Source organism: Selaginella moellendorffii, unplaced genomic scaffold (genome assembly GCF_000143415.4).
Source record: "Selaginella moellendorffii unplaced genomic scaffold, v1.0 SELMOscaffold_26, whole genome shotgun sequence".
Lineage (NCBI taxonomy): Eukaryota > Viridiplantae > Streptophyta > Lycopodiopsida > Selaginellales > Selaginellaceae > Selaginella > Selaginella moellendorffii.
Window position 1 is genome coordinate 265202 of NW_003314287.1, and position 18444 is coordinate 283645.

The 18444-nt window shown below is 45.5% G+C and overlaps 1 long non-coding RNA gene and 1 pseudogene across 1 annotated transcript; one reads left to right on the forward strand and one right to left on the reverse strand.

The window, feature by feature from the left end:
• Positions 1–3642: 3642 nt before the first annotated feature.
• LOC9637708 lies at positions 3643–4628 on the reverse strand. Its single transcript, XR_002992939.1, has 2 exons — positions 4555–4628; positions 3643–4511 (listed from the first exon to the last, which is right to left on the reverse strand). It is a non-coding gene; the product is annotated as an uncharacterized LOC9637708 (long non-coding RNA).
• Positions 4629–6399: 1771 nt separating this feature from the next.
• LOC112348077 lies at positions 6400–9872 on the forward strand (annotated as a pseudogene).
• Positions 9873–18444: the final 8572 nt, after the last annotated feature.

The window sequence follows — 18444 nt, forward strand, 5'->3', positions numbered from 1 at the left end:
TCCTGATGCTCTTTCAAGGTGCTTCTATTTCAATCTCAGGTCTAGTAATCCTGCCTTCGATCAACAGGATCAGGTTATCCTTGGTTCTGATCAGCTTTAAGTTATGGCAATTTCCCTAGCCCCTCAAGACTCCTACTTGATGGATGCGATCAAAAACAATCTTCAATCCAATGACCTCGCCAATGACATTTTCCCCCATCTTCAGGCTGGACACCTAATGAGTCTCGACTGCCGCCGATTTGAGGAGTTTGAGTTCTTAGATGGCTTGTTGTACCGTGAGGAGCAACTTTATATTCATGAAGGTGATGCTCGAAGGTTGGTCCTGATGGTGTGCCATGATAGCCTGACTACTGGTCACTTCGGCATTGCAAAAACCTATGAGCTAGTTGCACGGGACTTTTGGTTGCCTCACATGGACGACTACATCCCTTCATGTTTGCTTCATTCCTTCCCGGTCCCTTCAAGTCCTTGGGAATCCATCTCCATGGATTTCTTGAGTGATTTTTTGAGTTCTGGAGGCTTCAACAATATTTTAGTTGTGGTGGATCACTTTATAAAGATGGCACACTTCTTGCCATGTACCAAGGAGTTTTTGGGCAAGGACATGGCAAAATTGGTATTCAGAGAAATTTTCCGACTTCATGGGATTCTTGCAGATGTGGTTTGGGATTGGGGACCTCAGTTCATCTCTCATTTCTGGCAACGATTCTTGCAACTGCTTGGAGTGAAGGCCAACCTCTCTTCGGCGTATCATCCTCAAATTAATGGACAGTCTGAGCAAATGATTCAGACGTTGGAACAATTCCTGAGATGCTTCATCAACTATCATCAGGATGACTGGTTTGATATCCTTCCCCTTGCTGAGTTCTCCTATAACAACTTTGATCACTCCTCCCTTCGAGTTTTCCCCTTCTTTGCAAACTCTGGCCGAAATCTCTAATTCAATATCTCACTTCCTTCTCCATCCAAATCCTCTTGTTCAAATCCCCACTATGAGGCATTTGTCTCCAACCTCTAGAAAATCAACAACTCCATCTCCTTCCACCTCCATCATGCTTGGGAAGTGCAATGTGATAAGTGATAGGATTAATGATGGCAGTGATAGGGAAAGGACCGAGGCATTTGAAATCGAGTTTGGAACATGGCCTGGTGGTGGAGATATTTTGCCTGAGGAGCCAGACTTTATCCCTGATATTGTAGGGGGGACAATCCTGATGATGGACATTGGCAAATATTTTGTGAGATTCCTTCCTCATATCAAATTCACCCCATTTTTCACTCCTCTCTCCTTAAGCCTTTTTTTCCCAGTCATGTTCCAAATTGGGTCATTCCTCCGCCTCCACCAGTGAAACTCGAGGATGGGTTTGAGTACAAGGTTCAGGACATCCTTGATTCCAAGATCTCAGGGTCTAAACTCTACTATCTGGAAGACTAGAAGGGTTACGGACCTAAGGAACGCACTTGGGAACTTGCAAACAACCTGATTCATTCTCCTGACCTTGTTCAGAACTTCCACCATTGCTATCCTTCTCGTCCCAGTCCTCATTCTTTTCATTCTCCATCTCCCATCCCTCGCTGCCCATCTCATCCTCCTCTTCGTTCTCATTCACGTCCTCGTTCCACTCGTTCTTGAGGAGGGGGTGCTGTCAGGAATCCCCCAATTCTTGCCACATTCCTGACTCTCGCCAGATTCCTAACCCGCAGACCATATCCCTGACTCTCGAGACACTTTGCTATTCCTGACACTCGAGACACTTCCCTATTCCTGACTCTCGAGACACTTTGAGACACTTCACGGAGTCTGGCACAATTTTGGCATACCGGTGGCCTAATGCGAGGAGGAGGGTACCCCACCAACTAGAGCAGCATAAAGCTTGGGCTTAGACCCAAACTGGATGTAGAACAAGGAGTGACACAACCCAGGGGGAGCCAAACTAATGTCTTAGGTGGTCGGATATGCAATCCAACCATTATCCCTATTATACATTTGGAACCCCCACAGCCCCCCCCCGCCCCCCCCCTCCTGAGGAACACACGCTTTGGGCTTTCACCCCAAACTTCCCTTAGTATTAGGAGTTAGACAATTTCTACATTTTGTAGATATGCCAAATAAGTAAATCTAGACACTTTCCATAAATAGCATTTGGGACCAAAATAAGACCAACACAAAGGGCATGTTAGCGAGGGTGTTTGGCAAGCATGGTAAGCTATCATCTAGCGATATTGAGAGATCAGTCTCAATATGCGAGGGTTCTTGTCACTAGCCAATGCAAGACAAAACGAGATGGGAACTCTTTATTAGGCTAAGTATGTTTAGCTAATAGCATGTAATTCTGTCCTTATGCTCGTTTAGTCTAAGTACACTCGAAATGCCCAGTTAACTCCACTAGCACAAGAGGGGCTATTAAAGGGATCCAACTGTATCGATCTCCTGCCGTCATGGCAGTAAGGAAAGAGTGTCTGTAAGGACTAGCCAACAAGTATCTTTCAATACTCGAAGTCACATTTGCGACACTCGAGACACTTTCCTATTCTTGACTCTCTGATTTCCCATACGATTCCTGAGTTTCGAACCACATTCTTGATGATGACATGGCACCTCCTCGACCTCAGCTATATTTAGGCCATCCTTGATCCAAGAGTGGTGGAGCTTCATCAACCTATAGTATATATAGGTTAGCCTTGTTCCATTTCTCCACATGGCAGTCTAAGGCCTCTTCCTCGTTTCCACTAGCTTTTCTCTTTGTCTTTTGCATTTTCCAATCTTGATTTTGTCAGGGGTCTTGACAAGCTCGAGATCATCTACATACACAACTAAGTCCACCTTATCCCGTGCATATGCGAATGTACAGCCATACACACATATGTGTGTGTATATGTCCAGGGCATATATCCATGCATATATCCACACATATGTCTAGGAAAAGCTATAAGAAAGTGACATGAGGACAAGACATGGAAGTTCCAGATGAAAGCATGTATGGTATTTTAGAGTTGTTGAATTGTGTGTATGCTGCTAGAATATTTACTCCTGAAGCTGTAATATCGGGCTGAACGAACAAAAAATCTTCAAAAACAACCGGGAGAAAACATTGACAAACCTTTAGTATGTCTGGATCAATGATGTTGGGACCAGAGGATGAAAAAGGTGCCATGTAAGGAGCACACTTTTGATTTCTCAATGTTATCTGATGCTGTATATCCGCTACAGGAAAGCTGCCAGGCACAAAGATAAAAAAACGAAAAGCAGAAAATAACAGTTTTACCTTGTAGATTTGATATATGAGAAGATGGCTTGTCCAACTCTTTGAAAGAAGAAACTCATTTTCTGGATTTTGATCAAATTCAAGAGTGGAGTTGCAAAAGATAATCCCAGCTCCACCAGCTTGAGAACCTTCGAATGATTGGAATGCTAGATGCATTGGCCCTCTCAAGCATGCCACGATCTTGCCCTGGACTTTCTCGGGATCCAAAGACCGACCCATACACAATTGGCTGCAGCATTAATAGTTTTTTAACTCAAACTAGAGAGTAATAATTTTACCTGGCTGAAAAGTTGGAAGTTGGCAAGCCAACGTTCTTTGCTTAGTCAAAGAAACCAAGATAGTTAAATTTAAATAGTTCTTTATAAGTAATGAGAAATACTCGAAATGATTTATTGTTGCCAAGATAAAGGTCTCCAAAATAGGTTTGATCAATAGTGCTCGCTCCAACAGCGATAACCCAAGGGGCTACATTTTGCACCGAGCGAGGACCCAAATATCCAGCCGAAGACACCACCACAATGCCTTTCTGCATGTCATGGAACGCACCAATCGACAGTGGCTGCTGTCCATCGATCGACGCACAAAAGATATCCACGCCATTGTGGATTCCCATATCAAAGGCGCTGAGAGTATGAGAACCCCGGGCACCGCACTATGCTGTCCGTAATGTTTCTCCAGCACATCTTATAGATTGCGAGGCGTGGAGCGCCACCCTTTGCAGTACCTTTTGCGTGGCCAAGCCAGTTGTGTTTTTTACGAATCGGTGCCCTTCAACATCTCTTGGAGAAAGAAGTTCTTGGTGTGCTTTTGCATAAGCCTTGGGACCATCTTGGAGGCCGTGGGAAAAGAATCTGGCACCGATAAGTTTCCTGAAAGACAAATGTTTAGCATACTATGTGATTCTTGAATTACTTGTTGCAGTGAGAAGTGTTGAATTTCTCCCAAGTTCCTTTCCGCTCCTTTTTTTATCACGTTGGGTTTTTCCAGGACTATGGCCAGAGTCGGAAAGCTTTTCCGATCATGGTATGGGACCAATCCCCAAAAGATAGTTCAAAGAGGGAAATACCTGAATCTAAAACACCAATGATAACGTCTTTGCAATATTTTGCTTCCTTCCATAGCCACGATGATTCAGTAGCTTCCAAAGAAAGAGTTCTTTCCAATAGAGGCCGAGAAACTCCCATGAGTTTGTGGTATGGACCGTGTGGATTTCATTGGGAAAAACGGACAACACGTTGGGGAGGCCTGCAATTGTGGATAAAATTTTAAAACTTCTAAGAGAGTTTACCAGAGATTCTAGCAGCTTGTTCTTCTGTTAGTCGAGCCGAGAAGCCACTGAATCCATGCCTGTAGCTAAACCCCAGTGATTCTCTAGCAGCTTTGACACTGGCACACACGAATTTGGATGAATTCATACTCTTTTCAACTTTACCTTCCTAAAACGCCTTGAAGGAGTGCATGATGGGAGCTAGTAACAGCATCTGGATTTACCTTCCGAAAACGCCTTGAAGGAGTGCATGATGGGAGCTGTAACAGCATTTAGATGTAGCGATTTATCCACATTCCCCAAATAGACAATGTGGGTGTCTCGTCCCTGGAAATAAATTCAAACACAGGCTTACATAAGAAAAAGTAATTAAACCTGAGAGATGGATGGACATGACACTTAAACTTAGAAGAAAGTATAGAATAACTGAGAGAGCCATGAACTAATGAGATTTTTGATAGAAGATGTGATTATTTATATTGGAGACGATGAACGTTTCCAATGCTTGTGACGTGCACAATTTTTTATTCTAATGAAATACGACTAATTGTTAAGTATGGATTGGACCCGAGGATGAAGAAGATGCCATGAGAGCATATCATTGAGACTGCTGTATGTCCGTTACATGGGAGCTGCAGCATTGATAGATCCTAAAACTTAACGACTCACCTTGTTAGAGTCTAGATGCTTGAGACTGAAGGAAGAACTTTAAGTTGTGGTGATTGCATGCTTAAGGTGGGGTTCGGCCAGGAACTTCTTTGGAGTAATGGACCCTCCCAGAACACGCAACAAAGAACAACTGGATTTGAATTATATTTCTCTAGCAAAGTTTTAGAGGTTACCAGAAATTCTAGCAGCTTGCTGAGAAGCCACAAAACCCATGGCTGTAGCTAAATCCCAGAGATTCTCTTGCTGGAAATTAATCAAAACCAAGCTAAATCAAAAGTGGAATGTTAAACGCTAAGCCATTGGCAGCAGGCGATCTGGCGACCTGAAAATTACATTTGTATCTCATCGTCAACGCCGTTTGCCTCTCTTAAAAGTCACAATTACAAATTAATTACACTCCGTACGGCTCCCGCCTTCGTCTCCTCTCAACTGCAGGCAAGCCTCTCGTCCAGGACCTTTGCATCCATTTCGTCACTCCCCAATACCAAGGCGATCATCCAAGGCATCCTGGAGACGAAAAGGAGAGGTAGGAGACGCGGACTCGCTGCTGTGCCACGAATTCATGCTGGACGTGAACGATCCAAACGTTGCTTCATAGCCATGGAGCACGATCACCAGGGGTTGATCATGGCATTGCAAGATGGATCAAGAGGAGATCGACAGCGAAGTGGTTTTCCGCTCCGTCAACCTGGACGTGGAGGTGAGGAGAAAATGGCCGAGCTTTTGCTGTTATTGGGTCCCGTTCTTGCGCATGGAAGCAACGCTGTTCTTGGGATCGAAGTCGTCAGTGAGCTGAGCCAGCAGGGATTGAACAGATGCGAGTTGGAATTCCACCTGTGGGCGAAGTCATCCAAGCGCCCGATTCTACTATCGGTTTCTATTCATAGGACAATGTCGTACGATCGCGTCGAAAACATGCCCGGCTATATATAGTCGCTTCTTTTAACCTAGGTTGCTGTTTAAGGTGAGGAGCTGACTACGGTTATTGCACATGTAAAAAGAACTTTCAGCTGGCATCTGGCAGACCCAAGCAAGAGTCTGCCATTCTCTGTGACGCCCTGCGAGTTCGATGCCGATACATTTAGGCACAGCAATCCTTAGTTTGTGACGATTGCCACTGGGCGATTGGATTTATCTCCAGGATCGACCAGCGGGCGATAGTTTTCAGGGACATGAGCCGCTTCCATTCTTACAAAGATGGAGCGTGCTCTTGCAACGATCACTGGTAGAAGTCGAGCGCTAACGTTAACGCGCCAGTTTTTAAATTTGAAACTAAGCATAGTTTTTATGCTTCCAACGGATCTAGGGCTGAGCCAGATCACTACTTTCAGTGCATTATTAGAGGGACAAGAAAGCAAACGAGAAGAAATCGATCTGTCTCCAGTAAGTGACGATGATCCTTTTTCTTTCATTCTTTTTTGCTGATGCCTGTGTTTGGTTTCAGTGGTGTTTCCCCGACAAAAAAGGTAGCAGCTATCTCTAGAGATGTTTTGCAAGAGAAGAGCGAGAAGATGGACGTCTCTCCAAAGCAAAACTTTGAGAAACGAGATGGCGATTCCTCTCAGTGGAACGAGCAGTTGAAGTGGCTGACAGAAAATTACCGCCCTTTCAGCACAGTGAGAAGAAGCTACCGTGGACTCCTCATGCAAGCACTGGAAATAGTGGCGATCCCACTCCGAACTGGCTACTCGACAACAAGTATGTATCACCAGGTGATAGCTTCTGGGACGAGGCAATACGCGTCCTTGGGAGCAAGAAAAGTGACTGCTTGGAAGTGAAGTCGCGTATCAACCCTGACGGCCCGAAGTTATTGAACTCTCCACTACTGGTCGTGTGCTTCGACTTTGCGAGTCATGACAACGTTGGCAAAGAAGTTGCTGCAGCTCCCACTGAAGGAAAGGCAATCGTGAGCGATCCGTCGTCCTCAGTCTCCGGTGAGAAGTTGTCCGATTGGCTTCTGGCTGAATTACTTTCGGAAAGGGGTTAGAAGACTGTATCAATGGCAGGTAAGCTAACTGTTTGTGATTTTAGTGTCTACTTACAAGAAACTACAGGTTGATTGTTTACGCCTTGATGGAGTTTTGGATGGTAAAAGTCTTGTTTACTGTGCCTCGACAAGGTGCTTGATTTCTTATTTAGTTTTCTTTTATGGTAATCCTTAAAACTTTTGACAGTCCAGGAAAGAGCAGAATTTTGATGTTAAAAAGAGTGCTGGCGACGGAAAATGGCAATGCTGGTCTTACCATATGTTGCGTTGTGTTCTGAGAAGGTATGCTTGGTTTTGTTTTGTCAAAACGTCAACTGGTTTTTACTTTGCTAGACAGAGCATTTAGAGGCGGTACTGGAACATAACTCACTCATCAATAAGCTGGTAGAGGACGGGCGGCTGTCCGAACTAGCAGTCGTAGTTATAGATGAGCTTCATATGGTATGTATACTGACATCCCATATCTTTCTTATAACAGTCTAGTGCAGGTTAGGGATAAAGAGAGAGGTTGTTTGCTAGAACTAAGCTACGATATGCGGCCGGTAAAGGTGGCTATGAAAGCAGCGGCCCGACGGCCCCACGAGCTTGCAAATTATAAGAATAAGTGCAATGGCTTCAGGTATTGCAATCTTTTTCAAGTCTTACAGACCATGATGATAATTTGCAGGCTGCATTTTATGAGACTAACTTTCGCCCGGTCCTTTAGACGAACACATTAAAGTCATTTACGATGTTAGTATGAATACCGTTTGTGCTCTAAAAGTAGGCTCTGAACTTATCAGCAAGGATCCAGATCACATCGTCCATCTGTGCCATGGGGTTACTTTTGTCTTTTGACAAAGACCTTTCATAGGTCTTACTGATTTCAGTTGTTGTCTAGGTGCTTAGTAAGGCCATCCTGTGCTTTTGTTTTGTTCAAGTCGTCATGCCTGCGAAACCACTGCCTGTCATGTTGCAAAATATTTGCCAAAGTTTTCAGTGTCTTCTCAAGCGAATGCAGCAACCTACAGAGATGGATCCGAAGCAGCTGAAGCATTGCGTAAGTGCCCCGCGGGTTTGGACCCCGTTCTGGGGGATACCCTGCCGGTTGGTGTCGCCTACCAACACGCGGGTTTCACGATAATTTTGTCTGAAGTTTTCACTCTATGTTCTGCTTTGATCTTACAGGCCGAGGAAAGAGAAGTTGTAGAAACTTGCTACAGACAAGGAATCGTTCGTGTATTTAACGGCGACCTCGACAAATCTTCCAGCTCGAAGAGTAATCTTTCGGACTCCCAAAATTGGGCGGGACTTTTTGGATGGGACGAGATACAGGCAAATGGCTGGGAGAGCAGGAAGAGCAGGGATAGACACGCATGGCGAGAGTGTAAGACTTCTCCCGTTTATGTATTCTGAAATTTGCCGAATGTTGGTTTTGAAGATATTAATCTGTAAAAGTGAGGAGCTTCCCATTCTGAAAGAAGGTTGTCAACCATTGCAGTCATGTCTCCCCGAGGAAAAGAATGGAATGATGAGAGCTCTTTTGGAGGTGGGCACAGGATGTCAACCGCTATGTGCGATGCACATTTCTCAACTCTATACAACCTTTTGATGACGTCGTGAAGTCTGCTCAAGATTCTTTGCTGTGCCGACTGATAGTGTGGGATCAGGAGTTACAGATCTACCAAATGACTCCATTAGGAAAAGCAGCGTTTGGCAGTTCACTCAGCCTGGAAGAATGCTTGGTACGTCCTCTCTCGTTTTTGCTGGCAATGACGAATTTTAATTATCCGGATGCAGGTTGTCTTTGAGGATCTTGCTAAAGCCCGTGAAAGTTTTGTTTTAGCTTCAGATTTGAGGTTACTCCTATTCACATGGAGCTTGAACCGGACTGGGGAGTTTACTATCAAAGATTTGTCGAATTGTCCTATGTCGATCTTATAGACGAAAGCTAGAAATAGACATTGTAATGCTTTCGCATTTTACAGGCAGTTGCTAGAGTTGGGGTGACCGAGGCATCCCTGATGCGCATGTCTCATGGAGCACCAATGCAGGGCCATAAAAGGAGTATAAAAGGTAGTGAGAAGGCTAGCGAGGCGGATCAAAACTTGCGTGTGTACAAACGCTTTTTTGTGGCTCTTATATTGTCCAAGATTGTTCATCGACCTTTGTTCCTTAATACTGAAGTTTCGGCACTAGGAAGTGCCGCTAATGGACGCTTGCAGTACGTTCAAGGTGCCGAGGGGCACCGTGCAAGCTCTTTGATTGTTTTACCTTTGTTTTATGTTTTCACAGGCTGCACGAGCTAGATGTTTATACAAAGCAGGCTTACGAACAGTTGAAGCTGTAGCTGAGGCTACAATTCCTGAACTTGCAAACGCGCTGTGCGATTCTTCATTCAAAGAACATGCAGGTTGGCTTCTCTTATATACCGAATGCTTTTACTCGCAAGCTTTTTGTAATAGATGCTGGTAAGCAGCAGTGGATGTATGCTGCAGCGGCAAAGAAAATAATAAACGGAGCAAGGAGAATTGTCCTGGATCGAGCAGAAGAGGCATGAATAGCTGCTTTCTCGGCCTTTCAAGCTCTTGGAGCAACGATTCCACATTCGCTGTCGCAGTCTTTATATGCCAGAGTTGAGAGGCCTCAGGCTGAGACGGACGAGATGGCCATATCTCCAAAGCAAGACAAGGGCAAGCACTGACAAGGAAAACCGAGCAGTAATTACGCAAGAAAATGGTAACCATGGCTCCAATGAGCTTGCGGAAAAGAAGGCCAAGGACTCGATCTTGCCGCTGTTCAGCACAGTGAAAACGACAAACGAGGGCAGGGTTTGTTTCTTTCTTTCCAGTATATTGGACTTCTTTCAAATAAAAAGTCACATCTTAAATCTGGAAACAAGGTTTTGATACATGCCCAGGCCGATTTCAGGACCAGTGGAAAGTTTTTGTTCTGAACATCATTTTTAATTCAAAAAAGTGGTACTTCGATATAATACTATTAATAAATTGTACACTAAACATGGAAGTATTTGTTTTTTTTCTCTATCTTGATTTTGTTGATTTGATTGTTGATTCAATCAACAAAGAATATTACCTTGTTGATTTGATTTGAAATTAAAAATACCACTACATTTAGCTTTCTCCAATTCAATCTTCCAGAGTATCATGGATTCCTCCTTTCACTTATCTTCTTCAGCTTGGAAATTTTGTTCAAGTTCGAGAGCAAAATCAATGTCCTCCTCCATTGCCTCTGTCTGCTCCTCCTAAGAATCCCCCTCAAGCATGAGACCCTCATTGTCCACATTCTTTTGGAGGATTTGGCTTGTTTCCCCATTGCCAATTTGAATTTCTACCAAGCTTTCTTTGTGTTCTGTCCACTCAAATGTGAGATCTAGCATCTCCTTATCATCGACATCCTCCAGATTTGACAATAAAATTTTAGTCATCTCTTTGTCACTCACTTTAATTTCTGCCACCTCAAGGAACACAAGAGGGATGTGTTCCTCCTTGTTTAGAACTTCATTCTCCTCAACCAATGCCATGATTCTAGCCACCTCCAAGTCATCCATGTCAAGATCTTCCTTGTCCTCCACCTGGATCACCGCCCCAGCTTTATTAGCCTATTGACCACTCTGCTTCACTGCACTTTCATGGACCAGCAAACCCTTTTTTATCTCATCTTCAACTGGAGTGTGTTTGAGCTTTTTATTTTCATGTGCCATGTCGACTTTTTGAATGATGTTTGATCTTGGCCGTTTCATGTAGGTTGGTCTTGTTTTTCCACCATAGGTGAATTTTTTCTTGCACAGACTACAGCAATATCTTGGCTGGCCAATGTTATCATTGTTAAAGTAATTGAAGCTGCTGCACTCACCATGATTGCACTTTGTACAAATTAGGTACTGTTTTAAGTACGTCTTCAGCTCATCCACACTTCCAAACTTGAGGCCACTCTATTAGGAGGATGAGGACCAAAACAGTGGGTAGTTTTGGAGGAGATAAGGCTCTTTTTACACCTTGCTGTTCTTGTTTGGCATCACTGCTAGCTTCTCTGCTGAAAGGACAACTGAAAACCTAAAATATTTCCTTTTTTACAAGCTTAAGGGATGAAATGAAGTTTTGAGTAAAAGGAGTTTTATTAAACATCATTTAATTTCCACCCTTATATCTAGATGCCAGTAGCGAACAGAAGAAGATGATGCTCATGAAGTTGCCATATTTGGAGAAGAGGGTACATCTTGCTGCTTTTGTTTGTTCCAAAAGATTAATGCTTTGAGTGAAAATCTAGTTATAAGCTCCCCGGCTCAAGCTCCGAGAAGGCCAGAGCGAAAGCAAGTAGGATCTGGACCAGAGTATTGTCAAACTGCTCAAGAACAAGCTTCCAAAACGAGGTCCCTTCCGGCTTCTGCAACTCGTTCCAGCCATACCTGATCCTCTTCTTGTTGACAGCATCAAGGTTCAATCCTTTGCTTATATGTCCACGTCAAAATAATCCGCGACAACTTCCACAATGCAGGATAAGATGGACGCGAACGGCTCAACACTCTTGGGTTTGGAATCCTGGCAACAAAGTTTCAGTCGAAAACACACGAGAAATTCTTTCTTACATATTTTCCAGGAAGAATTAATGGAGGACTTATTTTCTCAACGACATCCACAGCTCCTTTCTTCATCTTCATTGTTACAACAGCGAACGCTTCTTGGCCTTTGCATTAAAACTCTCATTTTAAAACAAGAAAAAAGCTATGTATCTTCACAACTTACATGTTTTTCTAAAGCGACCACAGAAAAGTTCCTCTTAGAATCATTGAAAACGCCTTTGTTCTTCGATCGATGGCCACAACAGTGAAGGCCCCTCAATCCTGTGACGAATTCATCAAAGTCCAGCCTATGGAATGCTAAGTACGCTCTTTCTTGGCACGATCCATGAAGAATTCCTCCTTGCAGCTTTTTCCTCCCACTTATCACTCGCTTCCTGCGACCAACGAAGAAACACCAGCATCAAAATACAATGCCGCGAGAGAAATCTACCTCTATCCAAGATCCTCGCCTGGAAATCGTCACAGCATCGCAGCGCAATCCGGCATTGTGCTCGGCAGTGGCGAAGCACGGCTCCGAATAGCAGCGAATATCTCGAGTGAAGCAGCGACATTCCAGAGAAACGCGATCGATTGCAGATGAGCGCCGCGAGAGCATCGATTCTCTCCTCGTCGCCCTAGCTGCGCTAGAAGATCCTGCTGACAAACGACTAGAGTTCTGTCACGTAGGACCGCCCCGTGTCTGTTGGCACTTGGCAAACATCTATCGTAATTATGGGGGTTAGAAGACTGTATCAATGGCAGGTACGATAACTGTTTGTGATTTTAGTGTCTACTTACAAGAAACTACAGGTTGATTGTCTACGCCTTGATGGAGTTTTGGATGGTAAAAGTCTTGTTTGCTGTGCCTCAACAAGGTGCTTGAGATTTCTTATTTAGTTTTCTTTTATGGTAATCCTTAAAACTTTTGACAGTCCAGGCGAGAGCAGAATTTTGATGTTAAAAAGAGTGCTAGTGACAGGGAAAATGGCAATGCTGGTTTTACCATATGTCATGTTGTGTTCTGAGAAGGTATGCTTGGTTTTGTTTTGTCAAAACGTCAACTGGTTTTTACTTTGCTAGACAGAGCATTTTACTGGAACATGTTGTGTCCGTGGATATTTTGGGACTCACGGGAGTACTCCAGATACTTCACTTGCAGTTCGTACCATCAAAAGAGAACTCACTCATCAATAAGCTGGTAGAGGACGGGCGGCTGTCCGAACTAGCAGTCGTAGTTATAGATGAGCTTCATATGGTATGTATATTGACATCCCAATATCTTTCTTATAGCAGTCTGGTGCAGGTTGGAGATAAAGAGAGGTTGTTTGCTAGAACTAAGCTACGGTATGTGGCCGGTAAAGGTGGCTATGAAAGCAGGGTATTGCAACCTTTTTATTCAAGTCTTACAAGGTTTCTGGCAACCTCTTCTTGAGATTGTTGTTGGTCACCATGCTTGCGAATGGCCTGCAGAAGAAGTCCGACGGAGGTTAAACGCTGCAAGAGCGTGCCTGGAGAACGAAGCCAAGATGTTTGCCGGTAGATTATGGAAATAGAAACATTCGAATATGTATTTGCGAAAATCCTTGCTTGGAAGTTCCATGTCTTGTTTTGCATTTGTTGTGTGCGGAGAGTACGTATATATCAAGAGCACCCAATTCTTCAAATCGACGGGCTCTTCTCCTTTAACTTATCGAAGAAGGAGCTTCCGACCACCTCAAATGCAAGAGGCCTCTCCGGAAGCTTTTGAGGAACACCCGTCCCATCCTCGAGCATTATGGATCGCTCACAACCATCAGCGCTCTTTCAGGTGTGATCGTCGCATTTTCTCTCTCTCGGCTAAGGTTTATTTCGAACAGGAAAGTCTCAAACAACTTTAAAGCTTCTATGCTTTCTTCTAACGTTACCACTCATCCTCATCTCCGAAGCGTTTCCAGCCCAGAATGGACCAAGCCATCTCAAACTCCGAACTATTGCGAGGTAAGCTCGACGTGATCACCTTCACGAGCTTCTTCAAGGTGGCGTACGACATTGTGTCGCAGCTCATAGATCCTGTGCGTGGAAACCGATAGTAGAACACGACGGCGCTCTTGAAATCAGTCACCAGCTGCAAAAACGGGAGCTTGGACGACCTCGCCCACAGGTAGAATTCCAACTCGCATCTGTTCAATCCCTGCCGGCTCAGCTCACTGACGACCTCGATCCCAAGAACAGGGTCGCTTCCATGCGCAAGAACGGCCGAGCTCTTGCTCCTCACCTCCACGTCCAAGTTGATCGCACGGAAAACCTCCACTTTGCTGTCGATCTCCTCCGGATCCAGCCACCGGTATGACGACTGTGGCAAAAGTTGAGAGATCTCGCGCACAATCTCGTGGGCTTGAGCTCGAGGGAGGTGACGATTGATGTAGAGCTCTTCTTCTTCTTGCGTCATCAAGCCCTGGTGATCGTGCTCCTTGTCGATGGCGACGACGTTTGGATCGTTCACGTCCAAATGGTAGCGAAAGACGAGCATGAATTTGTGGCACAGCAGCGAGTCCGCGTCGATCCTACCTCTGCAAATCCCGGACAGCTTCGCCATCCAAGCCGGCTCCTTCTCGTGCTTGATGCCTTGGATGATCGCCGCATTTTGCCGCGTCTTGGCGTCGGGGAGCGAGGCGATGGCGTCGAAATGGATACAGCCGAGCTCCTCGATCAGCTCGTCCCAAGTGAGGGACGAGAGGCCCGTCCTGTAGTTGAGAGGGAGAGGATGGAAAACCTCTTCGCGTTGAGACGAAGGCGAGAGCCGGAGGGAGAGCTCCGCGGGATCTAAGCCGCCTAAACACCGGGCGATGGCGAGCAGATCCAGCTTACCATTGCAAAGAGGAATACGAACACCCAAGCCTTCCTCGCCGTCCCGCCGAAACCAGCGCAGGTCCATAGCCACTTGTAAAACCCTAAACTCGCAGAGATAAGTTTAGGGAGTTAAAAAATTTCTCTGTAAATTAAAATGGTTATTCCTTGAGATACCTTATTTCTAATCAATATTAATCCATGACCTTAGTTTTTACAATGATAAATAAACATGGGAAATGGAAGACACAACATTGATCTACAAGAGCTAAGCTAGTGTGTGTGGATCCAATGCACAAACTTTGGAAAATATTATCATATCTTGGAATGCATATGTCCAGTTAGCAAATGAATCCATATCCATGTACGAGATATTTTCACTTCGAGACTGTTTCATTTGGACATAGTTGGCATGTACACCAGTCAATTGACCCCATCAGTCAAACATAAACACGACATGTTGCGCTGGAGAAGCAGTAAACTGCGTGTGCATAGCAGTCTTTACTTGGACTCGGCCTCCATACTTTAAATCGAGACCACTCTGGCAGCATCACAGTGAAGCATTTCAAGTGAAAGAAGAGATACAAGAAAAGAAATCAGTTTACATTTCTAGATAAACGATGTTGATCATGGAGAGCAAGTCACAGCTGATGCTTTTGGCCATGTTTGTGACAGTCCTCCTGGTTGGAGTGGACGTTGGTGGCATCGCAAATGCAGCAGCTCAGAAGCAATGCAAATCTGGATGGAATTGGGACAGCCAAAAGTGCAATGCCCCAAAGGATGGTACTTGTTAGGTGCTAACTTTGACCACATGGTCAACGTTGGTCAAAGGGAGGCTCAAGGGTAAGGCATGTTAGGGTAAAGGACTTAACCTACCTTAGTGCTCACAATGGAGCGGTGGCGCAATGGAACTTTTGAGGTAGCTCAGGGGTGGTTGGGTGGTGAGGAACCTCAAAAGGAGGTGTAGTGTAATTTAAGAAGATTATATCTTTGTCTTTTTGTGCCAGATCATAACATTGGTATTAGAGGAGGAGGTTGCGATGGCTGACCAAGCTGAATGCTGGAATCCCATTGTCAATGGTGGTGTTGATAATGGTGCCAATGGAGCTGTGGAGATTTAGACTATTCAAGATGTTATTTATGAACTGTAAGCCCTTAATTAAAATTAGCAAGAGATGCAAGACGAGATGCATGGCATGATGGATACCATGTGTGGGCGTGTTGAGGCACTCAAGGCTGGACGTGGTAGCACTCCAAGTAAACCTTTCTTGGTAGATCGACTTAAGATTCCAACATTTTTCGGTGATGGTGGTATGGATGAGTGTTTTGCTTGGCTAGCCAATATGAAAAAGACCTTGGCTATTAGGGAAACTCTGGGTGTAGAGGCTTTAATGGCTATTCCAATGGTTTTGCGTGATAAGGGTCTTCGGTGGTGGAATTAGTTTGAGGAGTCTTGTGTTGTGAATAAAAAACCACTAGTGTCTACCATGGATGAGTTTGAGGCTGCTTTCCATTTATGTTTTGCCCCTCACTACGATGTGGAGAATGCTCGCACAAAACTTTGACATTTCTAGAAAGAACGCTCGGGGACTATATTAAGAAGCTTACTCACTTGATTAGCCGTGTTCCAACGAAGGTGTAAACGACTAATTTTTCCATTCTACTTTAGTCACTAAACCACACCTCTGACCATTTGGAGGAGTCTCTCTCACAACCTCCATAAGTCTTATTTCGGACTTGGGCTTGCTAGCCTCGAGAATGGCATCCCCACCACTCAACCTTTGCACATGGTCCAAGTGCTCCACGTGTCCGATCCCATGACCGACACCCCAAAGTACCATTGACATAGCCGTCTATTACGCTAAGGCCATGCCCCTTTACCTTGGTCACACCGGTGGTCTAACACCACCTGCATCATAGTCCCATCTCTCAAGGATTGGGCCATCTGTCCATGAGTGATCATTCTAGATCCACTCCTTAGTATCCTTAGGATGCCCACAAATATGGGGAATAGCCTTCCCCAATATCCCTTTAACAGTCCCCACCAAGATCCTTTTCTGTCCATGGCCGTGATCACCTACACTGCCACTGGATCAAGGCCCACAGGCCCGACTACTAAGTCCCACTGTCCTCTAGGACTTCCTTACCACATGACCGTGTCATTGGTCACCACACCAGAGGATCATTGCTCTTCCTTTCCATAGTTTGGGACTTTGGGACAGCATTTCGGAACACTGTAGCTCTAAGCGGGCCTCTTGGGTACTCTCCCCACCTTCCGTCTTTGGGTGCTCTAGCCATGGGCTTAGAGCGAGGTTCCGTTGAGCCACGCCAGGTATCCAAGTAGGTAGTGCCACCCGCACTTGGATTGGGAGCATCGACCATTCGATCTCCCGGGGGAACTAGAGCCAGCTCTTGAACACTTCCACTTATTGGTCCGTATTCACTCTAGTCTTGGACTTCCCAGTGGGCAGCTCATCACCCAACACTGGGTATAGCCTTTTTGGGCCAAACTGGCCTTTCCTGGCCAAACTAGCTCCATTGCAGTCCTCCCCCTTACTATACTTTTGGAGCTCACCAAACCCCCCAGGGTCTGGGAGACGAACGCTTTGGGCTTTCACCCTCTCAGACTCGAACTCAGACTCGGACTCGGATTCAGACTCAGACTCAGACTCAGACTCGGACTCGGGCTCGGGCTTGGTCTCGGCCTTGGCCTCGGTCTCGGTCTCGGTCCCGGTCCCAGTCTCGGTCTCGGTCTCGGTCTCGGTCTCAGTCTTGGTCTTGGTCTCGGTCTCAGTCCTGGTCTCAATCTCGACCTCGGACTCCATCTCGGGTCCTTCTTGGACTCCATCTTGGACTCCATCTCGGACTCCGTCTCGGTCCATCTCGGACTCCATCTCGGGTCCATCTCGGACTCCGTCTTGGTCCATCTTGGACTCCATCTCGGGTCCATCTCGGACTTCATCTTGGGTCCATCTCGGACTCCATCTCGGGTCCATCTCGAACTCCATCTCGGGTCCAGCTCGGACTCCATCTCGGACTCCACCTCGGGTCCACCTCAGACTCCATCTCGGACTCCATCTCGGGTCCATCTCGGACTCCATCTTAGACTCCATCTCGGACTCCATCTCGGGTACATCTCGGACTCCATCTCAGACTCCACCTTGGGTCCACCTTGGACTCCATCTCGAACTCCATCTCGGGTCCATCTCGGACACTTCCACGTGTCATGTGTTAGTCCTTTTTGGGTCCCTTTTTGGAGCCTTGTTTATTGGTTGCCTTGTGCTCGCTCCTCGAGCACTTTGTTGGGAGTTCCACTCCCGCTCTCGACCTTCCAAGTCGGAGCTTTTAGTCCAAACGTGTTATGCTCGTTTGGCTTTCGCCTTGGCCACTACCACGTGGCACCCTTCTGGCTCCACTTTGGGGCCTAGGGATTTTGTGTCTCACAAAAGGATCCAGATAAGAACAAGTCCTACTTCATTGATGGCCTTCATAGTAAGAGCATGTAGCAACACTTGTGTCATTCTTAGCCTATAAAGAGTTTGGAGGAGCTCTTTGATGCGGCTCATTGACTTGACAATGACAAGCACAAGTCTCGCAAACGTTCGCGGAATCCTTCTGTCGAGAATCATCATGATGCTTGTCATAGACACAAGGATGGGAACAAGCATCACAAATTGAAGTCTGTTCAAATAAAGTGGCACCATAGTGGCCACCGTTACTATGCTTCAGAGCACGATGAATGCTAGTACCACGCACGTCTTCAAGTACCTTACAGGCAATTTTCTATCAAAGCTTGTTTCTAGCATCTAGCATTGGTTGTTCTAACACTTTCAAGAAGGTGAATATCCATGCAGGAGCAACCAAAGTT